Here is a 23,619-nt window from a genome sequence, read left to right as displayed (position 1 = left end):
TGTCCAAAACACCAACCCGAGCGATCACATCGAGATGGAGCAGACGACATGACTAGCATTGCTAGCAGTTGTTTGCCAGCGAGTCTAGTCCATTTATATTTCGGTTATGCAGTTAGGGTAGTTTTCTATTAACTCATTTGAGTTAATTTTACTTTGGTTTAAAAACTATTGGTCTGGCGACCTATATATATGTTTTGCAATGACTTTATTGAGGTTCACTAAGTTTTTGAATAGACTATCTTTAAAATTGGCTAAACACTTTGTGTATGTAGAAAGTGGATGATCATCAATGAATGAAAATCTTGTTAATAGTTATCTTCGATTTCAAATCTGTGTGTTTGATTTTTGAAGTTTGGTTTCTGTGAAAATCTGTTTCAAAGAAGGGGCTGTTATACTTTCTATATGTGCAGAAAACTATTGGCAAATTTCATCTTTAAGAGATTTTCATTTTGTTTTAGTGTACATGTGAAGTCTGTCAGCTTTATGTAAATAGTTATATATGAATCAATGCTTGCATTCATTTTGTATTGACTGGTGGATGCAATTACCGTTTAGTGCTTTCTGGTGAAAAGCATTCTATTGATTGTGTGTAATTTGGAGTTGATTGAATATTTATTAGAGGGAGCTGTAGCTTAATTCAGAGGTTAATCAATATAATGATTTTCCAATTGTTTGGTAGAAAGTTTGTCTTTCTTTCCTTGACCCATAATGCATAAAGATTAAACAATTAAAAGGAGACAAATTTGTTTACCAACAGATACCATAGATAATAGACCACACTGCTCCAATCCATGGCTGACCTAATAGGACATGAAAATAGTGTAGAGAACTAATGCCATTAATAGATATGTATAGGGTGTTTGGTCCGAATTAGATAAAAATAGTAATGGAACCCATTGTTTGGATGGAAAGTTCATCATTCATGTACACAAAGATGTTAGTGGGATCATATATACATCTCTATGTATTTGGCGAACACATAGAAACTCCTGTATGACTACATTCACTATGTTGATTAAGTCAACTAGTTTATTAATGAATGACTTTGTAGTTTATTTGAACATGAATATATGTATGACTACATCGACATGAGAGAAGGGGATGATAGGTTGAGGGATATTTTAGACCTAATTAGATATGGATTAAATATCTACCATTCCAATCATAGAATAATATTGTGACAAAGAAGAAATAGATTAGTATATAATATTGGAGGATGAGAATGGAATGTGGATATAAATGATGATGTGTTGTTGAATCAACAAAGTTGGTAGAATTATGTGAGGGAATAAGATTGGTCGATATTTAGATATTTTGATCTAGTTAGTCTACATAATTATTATCTTTATAATTCATGCTCATGACTTGGATAGCGTTGATTTAATTAGATCATGAATTAAATCATTTTTGTTATATTATGTCTAGGTACACAATTGAATTGGCAAAAGTATTTTGACTTACATTTTTAGGAAGAGGTTTGTTTGTATTTAAGAGGAAAATTTCTAGTAGCAAAACTATTTTTAAATTTTTTTAACTAAAGATGGTAAAAGGAAGTGAAAAACAAGAGATGGGAAGGTGCAATGAGAATGATTTACAAGCTGAAATAAAACATTTATCATGGAACATCAATGCCAACATTGTGTGTTGTCTCTAAGATTTAATATTTTTCAAGATTTAGTTACTTGTGTCTTCCTTAATGCACTTAGACATAAAAATCTTTATTATTTATATATATTTAAAAATATAAATTATTATGAAAACTCATTATATAGGTATCATTTGTTTCATGTATTTGTAGCTTAAAAAAAAGGTTAAGAGAGCCTAAACGTGTATTTGTCCAGCCAAGAAGGAAAACATCAAAATTCAAATAGCCGTTGAGAGTGTTCGAGAGAAAAACATAACCGAAATTCAAATGTGGAGCGGGCAAAAGCATTTCAAGTGACGATATAAATGAACAATTCAATTTCATTCTGTTTTTGACAATGGTTTTTTCTATTGCTTTTCCCTTTTCTGCTAATGGTTTGTTCTGTTTTCCTGTTCTTTTTTTCTCTCTGTTATTTTGTCAGTTCTGTCTGTTCAAGTTTTTTAGGGTTTGTTTTGATTTGATTTTTTAAGGGTTTGTTTTGTTTCAGTTTTCTTGTAATAGTTTGTTCTGTTTTCTTGTTCTTTCTTTCTCTGTATTTTTTTGTCACTGCTCTGTCTGGTCAATTTTTTTAAGGGTTTGTTTGTTTTCAATTATTTTAAAGGTTGTATACAGTGTGCACATTGGTCTGTCAATGTTATTTATCTATTATTTTTTCTATTTTGTTTTGGGTATTAAATTGTTTTTATAGCAAATATAGAGGCAGAACAGGTGAAATGACAATTGAATGAGAGCAAAATTCTTTTTCCAGGTAATTATCTTTATTCTTTATTATAGGTACTAATGGATTGTTGTTTGTCTTACTAAAATTAATAGAAATCATGGTGGAGGCAAAATTATTTTTCCAACCAATTCTTTATATAAATTATCTTTATTATAAGAACTAATGAATTGTTTGTCTTGCTAGGGCAAAGAGGAATAGATTGTTTAATATGGATGGTTGATTGAACCCTTCAAATTTGACCACTTCAGAGGCTATTCTTCTCTTAATCTTCCAATTTGTACATGATGTTTTAATTTTAATTTTTTCATTTCTAATAGATTGCAACAAAATGCTCAAAAACAAATGGTGGTTTTCTTGGTTTTCTTTATTCTTTTTAATTCTTTTGGGTTGAGATTCATGAGATGCAGATAATAAGAGATGGGAAGTTCATTATGATCACAAATACGCATGGGCAGTTCTGTTTTTTAAGGACTTCTCTTCCAGTTAAAAATGTCTTCTCACTAATCCAGATGCAAATTCGCTACATAGGGAGGCAGGTGGAAAGGATAATTATGCAAGATATATTGTTTATTTAGTCTCGTCTAGCCAAATTCGTCAGGATTCTAAGGTGAATCCAGCTATAAACAATTTACATTGTTGCCTTCTATTTAAATAGATTTGTATGGCCCTCATCATTTTGGCACGGATTTAAAAAGGGAAGGGTTTGCTGGACTTCTATTTCTTTGCAGGTTCATCTCCATAGATGTGAATCAGCAGTTCATTGACCTCATATGACGTTCAGCTGCAATGTCCTATTGGGCTTTTGGTAGGTCTGCACATGCCCTGATCTGCACTTTTTTGTACTGATTGAAGGCAAAATTCCTTCCTGTCAGTTGTTTGTCTTTGTCTTGCTAGGACGAATAAGAATCACAGATATGACCACTTCAGAGCTCATTTTCTCTTAATCTTTTAGTTTTTACACAATCCAAGGAGCCCATGTTTTAATTTGGTTTATTTTCATTTCTAATAGATATTCTCATGTTTATTTTTATGTTCTTGGAAAGGTAAATGGTGGTTTATTTTTATGTTCTTGGAGAGGTAAATGCTTTATATATGAGAATATAGCTGGGAATTCTTCATGATATATTGTTATTTTAGTCTACTCTGGCCAAATCCGTGAGGATTATAAGAAACCCAGCTATAAATATACTTCTTCCAAATGAAGTTTATACTCTTTAGACAACTGTCATTGCTGCCTTTAATTTAAACATAAATTTGTATGGCTCCCATCCTCTTTGCATGGATGCAAGAAAGGAAGGTTTGGAGTTCAATTATTGATCAATAGTGCAGTGGATGAAGGAAGGTTTGGAGTTCTATTATCGATCAATAATGCTGTGGATGTATGTTATTTGTGTTTTGCTAGACTTCTACTTAGATGTGGATCAACATTTCATTGGCCAAGGATGTCCAACTGCAATGCCCTATTGGGCTTTTGGTATGTCCATACATGTCCTGCTCATCAACTTTTTGGTGCAGCATTGTATTTTTATTGGGTTTACAATATATTATGGAACTGACAAATCATCTACAATGACACCCTGCTCAGCGATTTCTTGGTGTAGCATTGTATTTTCATTGGATTTAAAATATATTATAGAAATGCACTTTTGTGATCTTTTATTTTTTCTATAACTGTGTATTCAGACTCCTTAAAAGGTTTTCTAGCTTTCCGATTTCTACCTTTTTTTTTTTAGGCTTTACATTTTTGTAGTAGCAGATAAGGAGGCACGACAGGTGAAGAGGCAGATAAAAGGAAGAGGCAAGAAAAGAAAAGGAAATGGCAATTGAATGAGGGAAAAAGATGAATTGTTTGCCTTGCTAGGATAAAGATGAATAATAGATTGTTTGTCTTGTTTGATTTACACGTGGCTTTTTTAAATTGTTTTTCCCTTTCCCATTAATAGTTTATTCTATTTTCTTGTTCTTTCTTTTATTGTAATTTGAACATACTGTTCTCTTTTTTCAATAATTGACATAAGCGCAAAATATAAAGGGTATAGGAGGTCATCCCCATTGTGGTAAGCATTTGTCTTCTACCATTGTAGGAATTGAAGGAGATAGTCCCTAGGGTGAATTAAAGTATTTTTCTTATATCATTGATATGTAGGGATTGCATTGTACAAACCAATGCTTATCACGTTAAAATCTAGGTTATGGTCAGATTGCTGGATTTGTATATTTCTGCTGTTGGGTTATAAGTGTTCCAAATATAAGCTTCTTCATGATCTTTTTGTTCAGCTTCATAAATTTATTGTGCCTCGGATGGTGGTGATTTAGCTTTTATGAAAAAAATAGATTAAAAGTTGGGTTTACAGTTCAAGTCAGTACTAACTTTTAAGCTGTTGAATAATCTTGTAATTAAGAAGAGTATGGTTAGATGGAACTTCTCCAAAGGTTTATTAGTGATCTTTTGAGGTTGACTGATTCAGTTTTCATGTTTGGGCACTGTTATTTTATTTTGATTTGGTGTTGGGTTTTCTAACATTTGGTTTTTCATTGTCATTCTCTCATGTCATAATTTCTTTGAAGCATTTTGCCTTTCTTGGGTATTTTATCTTTAAGACTTTTTGTAGGGTCTCATAAAAAATCTTCTTAAGATAGTGTTGTCACGAAGGATTACGCCCTGAACGCTTAAGCTCGAAAGCTCAGCAATCCTGCGCAATATGGGATCATCTCTAAGCCTGTGGATTTCTTATGATAGAGATGAACCTCCATATTATGGGCTGGTTCCCTTAAGATACCTCCTATAACCACTAAAACTTGCTTGGGAAAAGGGGAGAAAGATTGCTTGAAAACTTAAGTCTTAAACTACTACTAATAGGAGGTGATGCACCAAAATTACTGATTTTTGACTTACAATCTAGCTCAACAAAAGCATAAACTTGCTCACAACTCGATTAAGATCACATAGTACAATAGCGTTTCATAACTTTCATATGAATGTCTTCTTTTTCAAACTTTACCTGAAAGAAACTAGGTTTCACAACTCTAACTTGATTGAGAAAAATGCAACATATAACCTGTACTACTTATGAAATTTCTTGTTTCAGCATTATAAGAATGAGATGAATTAAAGGATTTATGAGAAAACCACAGTAATCAAATCAGATCATTCATTGACAATAGTAAAACAAGAACAACTTTGAAGGAACCATTGCCTTTTTATTGAATTTGAAAGAAGTCTTTTGCTGCTACAAAATGAAAAAGCTCTGAAATTTGAAAGAAATCTGCTGAGTTACAATTCTTTTACTGCTGTGTATGCAAGCAAAAAAGAAAGAACTAGAAGAGAAAATGAAAAAGAATGAAGACTTATAGAAGAGAGCAGCATCCTTGACTGACTGAAAGAAGAGACTTAGATGAACTCCAACTTGGAACTACTTAATGAACTTTGAACTAGTGCTCTTCATCCTTGAAATCTCCTCCAACTTGCATGATATAGTCAGCTTGGGTTGAATTTGATCTAAAGGCATGCAAAAAAGGGCTGAAAACTGCTCTGAATTGAGTGTTAGTGGGCCCAAAACTTCCCCTAACTCATGTGCAATCCATATGGGGTTCTTAACTGACCATGAATTGCTGTAGTTGCCCTCAAAAACCCTTTTTACCTCTCTTGGATTAATGCATGAACTGAAAAGTCTACCTCTTTATGCTTAAGAATTTGGAGTTGGTCTTGAAGTTTGCTTTCTCTTATACTTAGGTGAAGGAGAAGTTCAAGAATAACAGATTGATGCATGATAGGAGGACTTGTTTTGAGCTTAAAGCTTGAGTAGCCTCTTAGGCGTAGGATGTCTCAATCATTTCATTTTGTTTTGCATTGTTTATCATTATTTCCTGATTGGGACACTTCATGATAACCTGCACACTTGGATAGGTTCACAGATGCTTCACCAAATCTTGCTCTGCATGTATCTAAAACTGCAGAGTGTTCTTGAGATCTGAATTTGCTTTGACTGCTCTTAGAACCTCAAACTTGATTTTGATAAGGATTGCAAAATATCATTTGTGCCCTGTATTTTGTTCACTGCATTTTTATGTCCTTGGGACTATGACTATCATTTGGTGTTCATTTTAGGGGATTGAAGATGCTTATGTCCTTGGGATTTGCAGCTTGAGTACTGATGTGTCATGGTTATACCTCTCTTGTATCTGGCCTCTTTCTTTATGAAAGTCTTTTGTTCTTACTTCTTAGACAGGGGACTGCAACTCCTTCCTTAACCTCTGATCTGACTTGTTATCTTGACAATACATTCGCAATCCTGTGAAAACATGCCAATCCTTTGTTTGTTTAGGTGCACAATGTCCTAGAAATGATAAAAGATCTGATGACTGTTTGTACCTTATTCATTCACTGGCTATCCTTCCATCATATCTTTGCATCAAGTATCACCTGTGACAGGGCTATATGCCTTTTCAATTTTTTTGCTTTGGACTGTGACCTTTGATCTGTAAACTGCTCTTAGGTCATTGACCTTAACACTGTCTTCCTTTTACCACTGTTATTGTGGTGATCTTGGGTTGTAACTTTCTTATGATGCTTTGGTTAATGACAAAACCTCACTGTCCCTTTATTCTAGAAGCTTTGTATTGTATCATCTCTGATCTGATTGTCTTCCACTTGTTCTTGATCATGAATGCTTATTGTTTCTTGGCACTATGACTGTCCTTTAATTTGTAATATCCTATTACAAAGTTCTTTCACTGTATCCTCTGACTGCAACTTTATGCTGTCAATTGTTTCATGACATTGCTCTGTTATGACCTCAATCTTCTATCCTGACAGCAATGAGATTACTATGATCAGTCCTTCTCCGTCACTGTTCTTTATGGACTGCATTCTGAGTTCTAGGTCTCTGTCCTTGCCGATCTTAAAAGGAAATAGGCTATCATCTCTTATCTCTGCACATTTTTGTGACTTTTCTTCATTCACTGTGGTTGTTAGTTATCTCATTTTTGTATTCTTGCTTGAATCTGATCATTGTTTCATGGTTTTTATATAACAGTGATAAAGAGCCTTCTTTATTATCTCATTGATGTTTGAGCTATGATTGACCTTATGATAGTGGGGTGTCCTTGAACTGTGAATGCCTTGCTCCTTAGTATCCCACTAACATCTGGCCTGCAAAAAGCTTTGTAAGCTGTGGTTCACCCATCTTTGATATCCTTGATGTTTGGTAATCCTTATAAGCCTTCTCTTTCATTCATTACATCCTCTAAGAACAATCATTGATGTTGCAGTGCTTGTATTGTCTAGGCATTTGACCGAACTTTTTTCATTGAATGTCATTACATCCTTTGATGAAATTGTGTTTTACCCTTAGATCACATTACCTTGCCTTTATGATTGTTGCTGCTCACCTTTTCTTACCTACTACTATCACTGTGAAGGATTGAATCTTTTGATGTTTACCGTCATTTCTACTGCTGAGTGACAATTTTTTTGAGACTGCAAGGTCTACGGCTGCTACAGGTACCTTGACTGCTCTTTAGTCTTGTTGATGTGTTTTTAGGCACACCTCTTTTGAACAAAATCTCTCGGATGCTGAAGATTAGCTTAAGGATCATTCGGGATGACTCCAAGGTTCATGAATGTAGGGTCACTACATGTGGATAAGCTTTGTTGGTTGATGTGATTATTCTGGAATCACAAGGGGACTTGTTGGTGTCTGTTTTATCATCTACCAAACATTAGAATAAGATACCCAAAGGTATTCTATCCTCTCCTGAAAAAACACTATTTATTCCAAGGTCTATATGTGCGAACAAGCGACTTTAGTGGGATAGCTACTTGGGTAGTGTATGCTGAAAATCTCAAGGGGACTTACGTTTACAAATGTCTTTCAAGCTTTTGGACTTAGATGAATTTGCAATTTTAGGTTCTCTTTTTTGGATTTTTTAAGATTTAGACTTTCAAAAAGGGGAAATGGGAATAGGGTTAAGAAAGCTGATCTAAACTTATGAAACCTGGAGACGGTATTAACTAGGTGTTCTCGAAAAACCACACTTTTCTTCGCCACAATAAGGACAACTACACAAAGCAGGTGCAATCTTCAATGGGTTGTGCTTATGATCGAAGTTTTGGCATGCACAGGGGATAGGCTTAGACTAACTTTGCACAGTGAAATGGACATCATCCATTCACCAAAAGTATGCGCAGAGATGCACCATTAATTAATACTTATCAAATCCTTCATTCAACTCTAACAACTTGAAAGCAAATCTAAATTAACTTTTAACTAATGTGTTAAGGAAATTGAAACCATGCTAATCACTCAAATAACAGAGATTACAAAGCCTTAAGAGAAGCACATGCAATGTATTATTTGAAAAATGACTTTCACGCAACAATATATCAAAAACCTCACACTCTCCAAATGAGAGGAGGTAGCCTTATATAGTTTTCCAGAAAATAATGAACGACTGAGATCAAACAGTGATCAAGGGCCCAGATTGAAAGTTATAAACCCTAATTAGAGTTTCTCAAAACTCTTTTAGTTTAGACAAACAAAAGAGTGACATGTGGCACAGTTGCTGTTATCACTGAGGTGAGTGTCCAGTTTCCCTTTTTGCAGATTCAACGTATCTGGACACAATGAGTCGAACCTCTTCCATAGTGACACTTAGCAAATTACTAATTTGGAAGTCAACGACGTCCACATCTTCAATACACGTGGTGAGGATGTACTCCCACTCAACAACCTGGGCAAGAAAGTTTTCATCAATGAAGAGAAAATTCGCAATTCTTGAGAGATCCCTTTTATCAATCATTCTCGAGGCTTTGAAAAAGGTTGATTGAATTTTGGCTCTCAAGTTCTCTGCCTGCAGGTGTTTTTCTTGCATGCCCTCCCTTTGCCAAATTTTTGATGCCACACAAAACACTTTACTTAAAATTTTTTTCAATTTCAAAACACTTAGTCTCAGATTTCTTCAGGACCTCAATCCTGGTGACGAAAGCACAATACCAAGTGTTAAAATTGTACTTCTCCCCAGCCTGGATGCCACTTGCACCTATGAAGTCTTGCTGTGACAGACCTCAGATAATCCTCAATTGTGGAAGTATTTTGTCTTGGATTTCCTCAATACCCTCCCAATTCGCAAGCAAGTCCTGAATTCTGCTGACCAATGAAGAAGCCGACTCATGTGCTGATACCAAATTTTCTACAAGTATGTCAGCACGTGCCGAAGCATCTGAGGTCCATTCCTTAACTTGCCTGAATGTGCCCTTCATGTCCTCATAATCTTTCATCGACTCTTGCAGAAGAGGTTGCAGAGGGGTAATCGGTATCTCATGATCAAGTGGCTTAGTTAGATGGAGAACATATTTTCTCCATTGCTGATTCTCTTCCTCAACCTTAATTCTTTTCTCCTTTTCCTTGGCTAGTCTTGCCTTGAGGGCGTTGCAAGAATCTTCAAAATATTGGATCTCTTGAGCCTAAGTAGGCTTACCCAAATCTACTATAGTGATCTATAATCTTTTGGAGCAACATCACTCTGGGTCTTTCCTTCCTTCGGTAGAACTATTTGAACCGTTCTGAACCCTGGACTATCCCTCTGAATCAAAGAGAATTTTCTAGTTGGGTTAGGTGGTTTAATCACAACTGGTTCTTTCACCTTTGCCAAAAATGTTGCAGAATTCTCTTTTGGGTGGGTCTCATCAAGAACCTTAGCCCTTATCCTTTCTCTCAACCATTCAGGAATGGTTGATTGCTCCACAGTATTTTTATCAAATCCATCATCTATATCTCTGGGTCCAGTAACTACACCATCAAGAAAAACCGCTAGAGGCTCAGAATCTACAACCTCTGTAGCTCTAGTAAAAACTCGTTCCTTGGCTAGATTTTGGACAACCTCTCTCATTATCTCTTCAATTGAAGGAGAAAGCACTTTTACTTCATTATCCCCTATATTCGTGTTCATCTCTTGTTATTCAATTGTATTCTGGTCAGGCACAACAAATGCAACACCCAAAATGGAATGATCTTCATTTGATTCACGTCTTTCTCCAACAATTTTCTTTCCTTTGGCCTTTCCAGAACTTCCAACAGGTTCTTTTCTCTTCCAGGACCCAACACTTTTTGGATTTCGAGAATTGCCTGAAGAAATACCGTGGTTGGAAGACATAGAGTTATCCATTCCCATTAAATCATAGGTCAAGGCAACACCTTTAGACTTTAGCTGCTTTGTCTTCTCAGATGTCCACCACTTGGAGTATTCGACCACTGACTTCATAAGGTCTGCCAAATTTGACCTTTCCCCATTTGCCCAATCAATCAGGAAAGTGGCTCATTTCTTATCTTTTCGAAACCCGGCTGTTCAAATTTCAGGATTGTCTTCTACTTGATTAGCGACCTTGAACACTTCCGTTTCTCTTAGCATACTTAGGGGAATTGTTGACCAAAATCTTCTTCTGATTTCAAAAGCCCAATAATCCTCCAAATCAGATTTGTGCTCAAATACAATTCCTTCTACCTTTTTCATCTTACGGAATGGATCAGAGTTCCTTCTTGCCTTGTATTGGTAGAAGGGGTACCATGCCAGCGCTTTGTCCATACTGGCAGCAGCTTGTGCTGATGGACATGTCTCCAATCCATTTCCAATAGTGAGAGAAGATGTTCCTGCCTTCTTCTGCTTCTCTCTCTGAACTGTCATGAAGTTCTCCAATTGCCTCACAACTTGCAGCAACACAACTTGGTTGGTGGAATAAATTGGGAGTTTGTAGGGAGATCCAGAAAATCCCTGAATTCAGATATAGGTGAATCTTGGGTATTGGATATACCAATACCCGAATTTGCTTATGAAATCCTTAGACTCTTGAGAGAGTCTTTGATGTAATCCACCTTGCAGTGTTAGTGTGATATGCACCAAAAATACATCATTCACCCTCTTGAAATGTAATTTTTCTTCCATATGCAGCTAGGGGTAGTAATTGTAAAAAAGAAACTGATTCTCCTTGTTTCCCACCTCTCCTTTGCAGGTGAGGCCTCTGTATCTATAAGTTCTAGCAAGGGAATAGAACAAATATGAACTCATGTCAAAGATTCTATCTCCCTCCAAATTTTTCAGTTGGCTGTCCAAGTTGTTGCTTATCATCTGAGTCTAGTCAATCATCTTGACTCCATGCATTATCTCATTTATGAAGTAATAAATCCAAGGCTCAAATGGAGCACCTTGGGGATTACTCATTATTCGGTTCAATAAGACAATCATGTCTCCAATATCCTCTTTGAAATATGCTCTCACCAAGTTTTTCTTTGACAGCTTAGAGGCACCCTTTCTTGGTTTCTCCAGCTATGAATGATTGATGATGGCCTCGTACTCTTCCATGTGGTCTTGATACGTTTGAGTGGCCTCATCCTTGGTCACATATACAACATTGTGATATTTTGGGATTCTAAATGCTTCCCTTATGGCTACATCACTGATATTAGCCAACACTCTTCCGTCTGGTGCTATAACATCTCTACTATCAGGGTTATAGTGCCTGACACACTCAACTACCAACTTTGTGCACTGCATAGTAGGGAGAAAGCCAACAACATGCACAATGCCACTCTTCATCATCTTACGTGCGGTCACAGTAGGCACAAGGTTGTCCAAGCCGAACATCCTTTTCTTAATCTCCCTCAAATTGATATGTCCAAGGTTAGTATCACTGACATCCTTCCATTTCGAGTTCATCCTTGATTCAGGAGGAGCATCCTTGTTTCCTTGAAACTTCATCGTGACTGAAATCTGCGAAAACACATGAAGCCTAAGTTAGAAATAAAAAATTCAACTTAAAATTTGAGGTTTTGAGTGACTAAGTGGTTGAAGTTTTTACTTCATTTTTCATACTTAGTTGCAAAAATGGAGTTTTCACGTGTGCGGATTTCGAAAACAATACTAAAACTCCTACTCTAAATTCTGATTTTAATCCAAAAACTAGGTCCTTCAATCAAATCAATCTTATCCAAACTTGCTTTGAAAGGCGGGAAATAAGAAAGAAGGTATGAATATCTAATCTTAATATGATCCTTCTGTTGGTTGAAAATTTTGTACACTTGGGGAAATATACAAAATTGTGGCTTCAACCATAGTGTGTGAGTAAAACTCTCCTAATTAAGGGAAGGCTCCCCCTATCTATCTAATACTAAAACTCTAAGTTACCGGTTCCGGTTCGGATTCGGGTTCGGATTTGGGTACGGATTCGTGGATTCGGCAAAAAAAATTTTTTTTGGGTACGGGTACGGGTTCGTCCATACATATATATATATATATATTTTAATTTTTTTTAATATATATATATATATATATATATATATATATATATATATATATATATATATATATATATATATATATATATATATATATATATATATATATATGTTCAAACTTCAAACATCAAAATTATATATGTTCATAGTTCAAACATACAAATATGAAACATCAAACATACAATGTAACTTTCCCATACAATGATACATAAATGATAACAGATAAATCATAAATCATAAATCCATAATTGCCAATGCCAATAAATATTCAGTAGATGTAATTATAAGATTAAAAATATTGTTTTTTTATTGTTTTTAATTGCTTGCTAACCCGTGGGCCCCGTTTTTGGGAACCCACGGGCTTGGGTTCACCCGGGTCCTCCTAGGTTCGCAGGACCCACAGGGAACCCAGCCGCCTGGGCAGGACCCGGGTGGGACCCAGAGCGAACCGGACCAGGACCAGGACCGGGCACGGACCAGGACCAGGACCCAGCCAAAATAGGGGAGAACCGGTATCTGAGCTAAAACTAAAATAGGATGGAACAATAGTCTTTCTTCTTTTTTCCAAGAAAGCCAATATCCTTTTCTTTTCACAGAAAAGGGATAGCAATTTAACATAAAACAACAATAACAACTTTTTGAAATGAAATGAGAGAAAGGAAATGAAGTTTCTTGAAAGTTCAAAGACTTCCATCACTTCCTTCGGGACGAGACATCAATATCAAGCTCAAAGTCTTGACTATGTGAAATTCTATCTACCCTTTTCTATTTTAATGATATCAAGAACAAATTATGACAGCACAAAGTCTGAAATAACTTATTTCTTTCTACACAAGACAACAAGAACTAATGTGAGTTCAAAGTTTCACAACTATTTCTTATTATAAAAAAACACTTAAGTTGCAGCATGTGAAGACATGAATCCTTCGAACTTCTGGATGATCATTCGTAGCTCAACAGGATTCGGCTCATGAGTGTTCTTGGCAACAATCATGGTCTTCACAATAGTATTATGGCTGATGAGCCTAAACAATGGCTCTATTTTTATAGATTTCTGATATAATACTCCTACTTAGGTCTTATGATTAGATGACATTTGGATTATAATGTTTTCCTAAGATGATACCTTTCAAGTGTTTTTGAAACTGGTTTAACCTATACCTAAGGATGTCATATAGTGGTTTTAAATGATCTGTCTACGCAAATATCTAAAGTGAATTATAAATATGGTTTATGTTATATCATGTTAGCATTAGTATATACACATGTTGTGCATATTAATATCTTGATGCAGGGTCAGCAAAGGTGAGGAAAAGACAGATGGTGGTTCAAAAGATTATCAAGTACGTAACCGCAATGCAGACCTAGTCAAATAAATGCAATTATGATCAGGATCACTGGACTGGTTCTTCAACAAATTGATTTATGAAAACATTTATAACTATTCCTAGTGGATCTTAGATCTAGGAGGTGGTCATGCTATATTTTCTCAGCTGCAGGACAGATGTTGTTCTGCTGTCTTTGCTGACTTCTTCTTCTTCTTTTGTTAATAAATTCTGTTCACCTATTCCGTAGGGATGTGGGCAGTTAGTTAGAAGTTTGTTGTAAGCTTTCCTATAAATAAAAGGGATCTCTCTCCTCTTGGGGATAGTAGAGAAAAAGATAGTATTTTGTAATACACAACTTTTTGGTGTTATGTATGTATTTTCTAGTAAAGATGAAATAAAGAGATCAAGTAATATTGGATGATTAGATAAGTGTAATTTGAAGTTCTGGAAATGCTCACTCAAGGGGGCCCACTTGGTGAGTAATCCTTTATATGTTTTAAACTAGTTTTTATACTTCTGTAATAGTTGTTTCTGCAGTTGTCTGTTCCCACAGCCATAGGAAATAGTTCCTGTGTCTGTTCTTGCAGCCACGACAGCAGAGTAGTTCCTGCTGCTCGCTAGAACTTTATCTTTTAACAATAATTGTTTAAAGCAATTTCCAGTTGTAGGATTAAGTATTAGTTTATTAGAGATTCCGTGTGTTTATTTTAAGAAGAATTCCCTTTCCTGTAGTTATATAAAATGGTTGCAATATGAACGTGGTGCACATACAGTGTTGGCCCATTTCAAGTTTACGTCCCTGGTTGATAACTAAATGAGCCTTTGCCATAGGAAAAGTTAGCTAATCAAGGATATTCAATCTCTGAATTGTGTCTTATCACCTAGTTGCCATTCCAGTTGTGAGGACCAACAATGGCATTGAAAAGCATAGAGTTGTTCTTTTCCAAAGTGGACTGGATTTCATGCAAGAAGATTTGATGTTTCATCAAAACCTGAATTGAGGCAGCTGAAAATTTCTCACTCCACTCATTATGAATCTTCATCTGTAGATCTGCGAGCACTTCTTTTTCTGGTATCAACTTCCCATTCTGACCCATGATATTGCAAGAGGCCTTCTCATAGTGAGAAACAACACCTTGGAATAATTCAACTCGCAATCTCATTGCGTCATCAATCTCTTCAATGAGGGTTTTGGGAACGAGGGCTTTGTTTTCTAGAAGCTCTTCAAATTCCAGACACATGACCCTGGAAGGAATAATGGCATGCTCCTGAAGAACACTCAATTGTTGTTGAGGCATCTTGTGCCAAATCGTCAAGCAACCTTCACCCTTTCAAAGTTCTGTTTGAAAGTCTTGGAGGTATCATTCAATTTTTCTTTAATAGTCTCAAACTTAACCATCATTTGGAATGTCTTTTAGCACTTGCGCACACAGATCATGAAGTTGATCCACTCAAGAGTCTAATGCTTGTACCTTTTGAGCAGCTCTTTCAATTCCCCGAATTGATTCTTGCGCCTCGGTAGAAATTGAAGGATTACTCACTTTACCAGCAGGTTTTGTGATCTTATGAACAACTACAACATGTTGCCTATTCTCCTCTTCTAGCTTGTCTTTCTTTGCTAGAAGTTCATCATACTGCTCTACAAGTGAAGCTACAAAATACTGGGCATCATGCTTTACCAATTCATGAGTTTGCTTACCCAATTCTACCCTTGTGACCTGTTGTGACCTTTTTCACACATCACCCCATTGAGAATGGGAACCCTCTCCTTTCCTGCTTTCTAGGGTTTTTGTTAATGCCCCGTGGCCTTCCGCTTCAGTTTTTCTTTGTTTTATCAAGTTTTGAATGGTTTAAGTCCTAAGGATCGAAAGTCAGTTTGTGCAAGCCAAGTGATAACAGAGTCTAGACACTGTCAAAGTGCCTAGAAAGGCCAAAGGACGAAGAATGCAATTGATTTGAACACATTCAGACAACTTTCTATTTTTAGAAAGTTTGCTGTTTTACTTTTACCCATTTTGTTAGGAAGTTTCGTTTTTGGCATTTTTAGCTCGATCCCCGATATGGCTACTTTTAGAAAGTTTTCTCTATTTTTTAGGGATGTCTGCTTTTTGCTTTTTCGGAGTGGGGATCTAGGGTTTACACTGGTACCATCTACCTTCATCGATCGCGATCAATTTTTTTTCAAGTTTTGACCCAAAAAGCTAAGTTCCTATATTTTAGGGGTCGTAACGCTTCAGATGGGTTACTTGAGTGTGGATTTCAAATATCATTCTAATCTGACGAAAATTGATGAAGTTATCAAATTGTGCAGTTTTTTCAAGTATTTCTCTAAGTTTGGCTAATCAATGTTTGATGGTTAATGTATGTCAGGAGCTCTACAAACTCTACCCTATGGATGATGGAGAAGGTCATGTTCTTCACAAAGTCCTCCCTACTCCTGATTGCAAAGTGGCGTGGAGGAGAGAAAGTTCGGCCAAGGTACAAAGGCAATGATCATGTTCTCAGAAAGTCCACCCTCCAAAGTGCACAAGTAATCCAAAGTCCGCCCTCCTAAAACCATAGTCACTCAAAAAGTTTGCCAGGATGGAGACTCTCCAAAGTTTGCCCAAGGTCGTGAACTTCAAAAAGTCCACCCTCCAAGCAAAGTAAATGGTGTTGTGAACTCCAAAGTCCACCTTGAAGCATGAGCTAAAAAGTCCGCCCAAGGTGAGTGGTGTTGTGAACTACAAAAGTCCGCCTAAGTTGAGTGGTACCTAAGACTCACAAAGTCCGCCCTTCAACACTCAAAAGTCCGCCCTCAAGGTGTATGATAGAGGTATCAAGTGCCCAAGGCAAGAAAGTCCGCCTTCACCTTGAGTCTGCCATGAATAGGATGCAATAAAGTCCACCTTGGAGGTATTTTAAAGGGTCCAATGCAAGCTAAATCATGGTCATAAAGAGACTAAAGTCCGCCTAAAACTGGTTTGCATAAGAGAGTGAAAGGCTTAAAGTCCGCCTTCCTTCTTCGAGATAAGACAAGTAAAAGTCCAACAAAAGTCCGCCCTACTCTTGATTGCCTTGAAGATAAAGTCCAAAACGTTCGCCCAAGCAAGATGTTGTGAACTCCAAAGTCCGCCCTAAGGTGACATAAGAAGTAAGCAAAGGGTGCTATAGACTCACAAAGTCTGCCTTAAGGAAGGTTTGAAGGCCAAGTGTAAGGCAAATGAAGTCCGCCCTATAGCCTATAGAAGTAGCGTTCAAAGCAAAAGTACACCCTCATGTGCTAGAGGTATCAGGTTTAACAAAGTCCACCCTAAGGAAGGTTTGAAGGCAAAGTGCATAAGGTAAAGAAAGTATGCCTTAGGGGTATTAATAAAAAATATGAACCTGGTGCTCAACATGAGGAAAGTCCGCCCTAGCATGGTAAATTGTGGAAAACTCCAACTCCAAAAGTCTGCCCTGCTTGTGGTTGAGGTTAAAACAAGTCAAAGATCACCGACTAAGTTTGAAAATTGGAATATTCTGAGTGATGTCAGCAAGATCTTGGAGAATATGAACTGAGAAATGAAAATAGAAAGTTTCTTGAGAGATGAATGTTGCAGATTGAGTGGATTTTGAGACTGGAATTCAAATTAGAAAGTTGCATTCAAAAGAGTTCGAACTCAAGGATGATGACATTGCAACTCAAAATTAAATTAGAAACATTCCCTGCAGATTCGAAACACTGAGGGAGGATTAGAAAGAAATTTTGAAGAGGATTTTGAGTTTCTAATTGCAAATTCGAACTCTCATAAAAATACTTCATTCACTCTTTCATTCTTACACATGAAGTTCAAAGCTTGTAGAGCAGGTTGAGAGTGAATTTCAAGGATTTTCTGCAGGTTGAGAGTAAATTTGAAGACATTTTCAGAAGCTTTTTGCAGGTTGGGTGTATTTTTGGTGAAGATCTGAGTTTAACTATCATTTTAAACTTAAGCATTCTCAGATTTTTAGAGTTAAACCTGCTGATAGGAGGCAGATTCATCACGTTTTTTGAGTTTTCATTGGGTTCTCTCTATCTTCTTGTCTTTTTCTTCTCATTCTATCGAAGGTGAAGTTGGTTTTGAAGGCAGATTTATTAGATTTTCTGAGTTTTCTAAGTTCGTTGGAAGAGATTTTAACAGATTTGTCCAAAATTTCAATAAGAAATATCATGTTGGACTGAATATTCACACCTTCTTTCTTACTTCCCGCCTTTCAAGACAAGTTTGGATGAAATTGATTGTATTGCAGACCTGGTTTTTGGATTAAAATCAGAATTTAGAGTATGGAGTTTTATTATTATTTTCGAAATTTCTACATGTGAAAACTCTATTTTAATGACTAAGTATAAAAAAAAATCAAGTAATCAATTTCAACCACTTGGTCATTCAAAACCTCAAATTTTAAATTGAAATTCTGATTTCTAACTTAGGCTTCATGTGTTTTCGCAGATTTCAGTCGCGATGAAGTTTTAAGTAGACAAGGATGCTCCTCCTGAATTAAGGATGAACTCGAAATGGAAGAATTAGTGATACAAACCTCAGAGATATCAATCTGAGGGAGTTTAAGAAAAGGATGTTTGGCTTGGACAACCTTGTGCCTACTGTGACCGCGCGTAAGGTGATGAAGAGTGGCATTGTACATGTTGTTGGCTTTCTCCCTACTATGCAGTGCACAGAGTTGGTAGTTGAGTGTGCTAGGCAATATAACCCTGACAACAAACATGTTGTAGCACCAGATGGAAGAGTGTTGGCTAATATCAATGATGTAGCCATAAGGTAGGCATTTAGAATCTCAAAATATCATAATGCTATATATGTGACCAAGGATGAGGCCAATCAAATGTATCAAGACCACAAGGAGGAGTACGAGGCCACCATCAATCATTCATGGCTGGATAAACCAAGAAAGGTGGCCTTTAAGCTATCAAAGAAAAACTTGGAGAGGGCATATTTCAAAGAAGACATCAAAGACATGATTGTCCTTTTGAACCGAATAATGGGTAATCTCCAAGGTGCTCCATTTGAGCCTTGGAGGTACTACTTCATTAATGAGATAATGAATGGAGTCAAGATGATTGACTGGGCTCAAATAATAAGCAACAACTTAGATAACCAGCTGAAAAATTTGGAGGGAGATAAAATCTTCTATATGAGCTCATATTTGTTATATTCCCTAGCTAGAGCTTATAGGTACAGAGGCCTTACTTGCAAAGGAGAGGTAGGAAACAAGGAAAATCAGTTTCCTATTTACGATTGTTACCCCCAGTTGCACATGGAAGAAAAACTACATTTGAAGAAGATGAATGATGCATATCACACGAACACTGCAAGGTGGACTACATCAGAGACTCTCTCAAGAATCAAAAGACCTTATAAGCAGATTCAGGTATTGGTATATCCAATACCCAAAATTCACCTATATCAGAATTCAGGGATTTTTTGGATCTCCCTACAAGCTCCCAATTTATCCCACCAACCGAGTTGTATTGCAAGAAGTTGTGAGGCAGCTGGAGAGCTTCATGACGGTTCGGAGAGAGAAGCAAAGGAAGGTAGGAACATCTTCTCTCACTATTGGAAATGGATTGGAAACGTGTCCATCAACATAAGTTGTTGCCATTGCTGAAAAGGAGCTGGCATGGTATCCCTTTAACTTATACAAGGCAAGAAGGAACTTTGATTTGTTCCATAAGATGAAAGAGGTAGAAGGAATTGTGTTTGAACACGAAACTGATTTAAAGGATTATTGGACTAATGTAGTCGACAGTTACGAAATTAGAAGAAGATTTTGGTCAAGAATTCCCCTAGGTATGGTAAGAGAAACAGAGGTATTCAGGGTCGCTGATCAAGTGGAAGACAATCCTGAACTTGAACAACCGGGTTTTGAGAAAGTAAGAAATAAGCCACTTGTCTTGATTGATTGGGCAGATGGGGAAAAATCGGATTTGGCAGACCTAATGAAGATAGTGGTCGAATACTCTAAATGGTGGATGTCCGAGAAGACAAAGTAGCTAAAATCCAAAGGTGTTGCCTTGACTTATGATTTGATGGTAATGGATGACTCAATGTCTTCCAACCATGGTATCTATTTAGCCAATGCTCGGAATCCAGAAAGTGTTGGGTCCCAGAAGAGAAAGGAACTTGCTGGAAATTCTGGAAAGGCCAAGGGAAAGAAAATTGTTGGGGAATGACGTGAATCAAATGAAAGTCATTCGACTTTGAGTGCCGCATCTGCCGTGCCTGAGCAAAATACTATTGAGGAACAAGAGATGGACACGAATATGGAGGATAATGAAGTAAGAGTGCCTTCTCCTTTGATTGAATAGATAATGAGAAAAGTCATCCAATATCCAACCAAGGAGCAAGTTGAGCCTCTAGTAGTTTTTCTTGATGGTATAGTTACTGGCCCTGGAGAAATATATGGTGAATTTGATATAAATACTGAGGAGCAATCAACCATTCCTGATTTGTTGAGAGAGAGGATAAGGGCTAAGGTTCCTAATGAGACCCACTTAGAAGAGAATACTGCAACATTTTTGGCGAAGGTGAAAGAACCAGTTGTGATTAAAACACCCAAGACAGCTAGAAAATTCTCTTTGATTCAGAAAGATAGTGCAGGGTTCAGAATGGTTCAAATAGCTGCACTGAAGGAAGGAAAGACCTAGAGTGATGTTGCTCCAGAAGATTATAAGATCACTATAGTAGGGTTGGGTAAGCCTACTCAGGCTCAAGAGATCCAATATTTTGCTGATTCTTGCAATGCCCTCAAGGCAAGACTAGCCAAGGAAAAGGAGAAAAGAATTAAGGTTGAGGAAGAGAATCAGAAATGGAGAAAATATGTTCTCCATCTAACTAAGCCACTTGATCATGAGATACTAGTTACCCCTCCGTAACCTCTTGAGTCGATGAAAGATTATGAGGACATGAAGGGCACATTCGGGCAAGTTATAGAATGGACCTCAGATGCTTCGGCATGGGCTGACATACTTGTGGAAAATTGGGTATCAGCACATGAGTCAGCTTCTTCATTAGTCAGCAAAATTCAGGACTTGGCCACAAATTGGGAGGATATGGAAGAAATCGAAGATGAAATACTTCCACAATTGAGGATTAGCCGAGGTCTATCAAAGCGAGACTTGATAGATGCAGATGTCATCCAGGCTGGGGATAAGTATGATTTTAACACTTGGTATTGTGCTTTGGTCACCAAGATTGAGGACCTGAAGAAATCTGAGACTAAATGTTTTGAGATTGAGAAGAATGTCAGGGAAATATTAAGTAAAGTGTTTCATGTGGCATCAGAAATTTGGCAAAGGGAGGGCATGCGAGAAAAACACTTGTAGGCAGAGAACCTGAGAGACAGGATTCAATTGAGCTTTCTCAGAGTCTCGGGGATGATTGATAAAGGGGATCTCTTAAAAATTGCGAGATTTCTCCTCATTGACGACAACTTTCTTGCCCATGTTGTTGAGTGGGAGTGCATCCTTGCCACGTGTACTGATGATGTGGATGTCGTCAATTTCCAGATTAGTAACTTGCCAAGTGTCACTATAGAAGAGGTTTGACTCATTGTGTCTAGATACATTGAATCTTCAAGGAGGGAAACTGGACACTCACCTCAATGACAATAACAACTGTGCCACATGTCAGTCATTTATTTGTCTGAATTGATAGAGCTGCGAGAAATCCTAATTAGGGTTTGTAACTTTCAATTTGGGCCCTTGATCACTGATTGATCTCGACCATTCATTATTTTTTGAAAAACTATATAAGGCTACCTCCTCTCATTTGGAGAGTGTGAGGTTTTTGATATATTGTTGCGTGAAGGTCATTTTTCAAATAATGCATTGCATGTGCGCTTTCTCTTAAGACTTTGTATTCTCTGTTAATTGAGTGATTAGCATGGTTTCAATTTCCTCAACACATTAGTTAGAAGTTAATTTAGATTTTCTTCCAAAGTTCTTAGAATTGAATGAAAGATTTGATAAGTATTAATTAATGGTGTATCTCCGCTCAAACTTATGGTGAATGGATGATTTCCATTTCACCGTGCAAAGTTAGTTTGAGCCCATTCACTGTGTATGCCAAAACTTCAATCATAAGCACAACCCATTGAAGATTGCACCCACTTTGTGTAGTTGTCCTTAGTGTGGCGAAGCAAAGTGTAGTTATCCTTTAGTGACAATTGATTGAGGTTTCTAAAATCAAGATAGATATGTATTTATCCATTCTTCTTATGCACCGAAACTATATTTTCCAACCATGTTGAATGATGGATGGGAAAAATAATCCAAGCATCAAGCATTTTCTGAATTTCAGAAAGAATGGTACCTGAGATTTTTGGATTATACTGGCGCTACTTTTGTCTGAAGGGTACTGCACCAAGCTTAAGGGGAATATCATGTTGCACCTCCTTAGGTTGGAAGGATTTAAGATCGTCGTATGAATATGCCAAGACATCACAATATTGGTTCAAAAGCTGAATGAACTGATCTCTTTCCTTCGGAGTGCAGTTATTGCCAATATTGACAAATTTTGGGTCTTCATATGAGCCAATATTATACTTCTCATATCCCATAGGAGAATCAACACTTTCTTGTTGTCGTCTCTTGATATAACGATCATGTTGCTAGCCAATATTATACTTCTCATATCCCATAGGAGAATCAACACTTTCTTGTTGTCGTCTCTTGATATTATACTTCTCATATCCCATAGGAGAATCAACACTTTCTTGTTGTCGTCTCTTGATATAACAATATAGCTTTCATTTGCTTCCATTTTTGTGTCATTCGGAGTTGATTTGGGAAAGTTATGAGCATTTTGGGGTGTCCGTAGCTTGCTGGTCTGCGTGTTTTCTGTGCGTGTTATTGATTTTCAGAATTTCATAGTTGTGTGTTAGAAGAGATTTTTGGTGTGAGTAGTCTAAGTTGGTTTGGGAGTGATTATCTATTATTGTTACAACTGTTGGACTTGTTATCAACACTTGATTCTTCATTCTATCTGATTGTAATGCTGGTTAGTAGTACTAACAACAAAGTTATGTTATTTCTTAGTCCCACTGCATAAGTGGAAGAGGATGGCTATGCCGCCTATCTTTGGGATAGTGTATTTCAGGTATTGATAGTCCATAATGTGCATTGTAAAGCTAGTTAGTAGTACTAACAACTATCTTTTGGATTATTGCTTGTAGTCCCACTGCGTAAGTGGAAGAGGCTGGCTTAGCCGCCTATTTTGAATATTTTGTAATGGTGTCCTCCCGCTGCATAAGCGATTGAGGTGATTGTAATGTTGTCCTCCCGCTGAATAAGTGGTGGAGTTGATAATAAATTTCATTTCTAGTCCTCCCGCTGCATAAGCGGTAGAGTGATTGTTCTTCAGTTTCTTGTATTATCCTTTGCTGGTTTACCGCCAAGTGATCTTCAATATTTTCCATATCCTGCTGAAAAGTGGAAGGGGTTGGCTTGCTGCCTGAGCATTGTATTATTTCTAGTTATTTGAAGCTAACGATCCCCTCAACACCATATGCTCTCACCTTCCCATAATGGGCACTTGGTGATCAGAAAGTGGAAGGGTTACAACTTCAGCATTATTGTATCTTGATTTCCTAACCTTAATAGGTTCTTGTTATGATTGT

The 23,619-nt window shown here is 36.9% G+C and overlaps 1 protein-coding gene across 2 annotated transcripts in view; it reads left to right on the top strand.

Annotated features, from left to right (window-relative positions):
• The first annotated feature begins 2,176 nt into the window (after positions 1-2,176).
• LOC131071849 (uncharacterized) overlaps positions 2,177-23,619 on the top strand; it is a 62,793-nt gene continuing 41,350 nt past the window's right edge. The window contains exons 1-3 of one of the 2 annotated variants that reach the window (XR_009358840.1): positions 2,177-2,393; positions 2,895-2,973; positions 3,095-3,171. The gene's annotated coding sequence lies outside the window, so the exon portion shown is untranslated. Of the gene's footprint in view, positions 2,394-2,549; positions 2,974-3,094; positions 3,172-23,619 lie in introns of both variants that reach the window. The other variant, XR_009358839.1, reaches the window with a different exon arrangement.

The sequence above is a fragment of the Cryptomeria japonica genome, chromosome 9 (assembly GCF_030272615.1).
Source record: "Cryptomeria japonica chromosome 9, Sugi_1.0, whole genome shotgun sequence".
NCBI lineage: Eukaryota > Viridiplantae > Streptophyta > Pinopsida > Cupressales > Cupressaceae > Cryptomeria > Cryptomeria japonica.
Note: the sequence above shows the minus strand (reverse complement) of the source record. Positions and strands in the feature narration are given on the sequence as shown.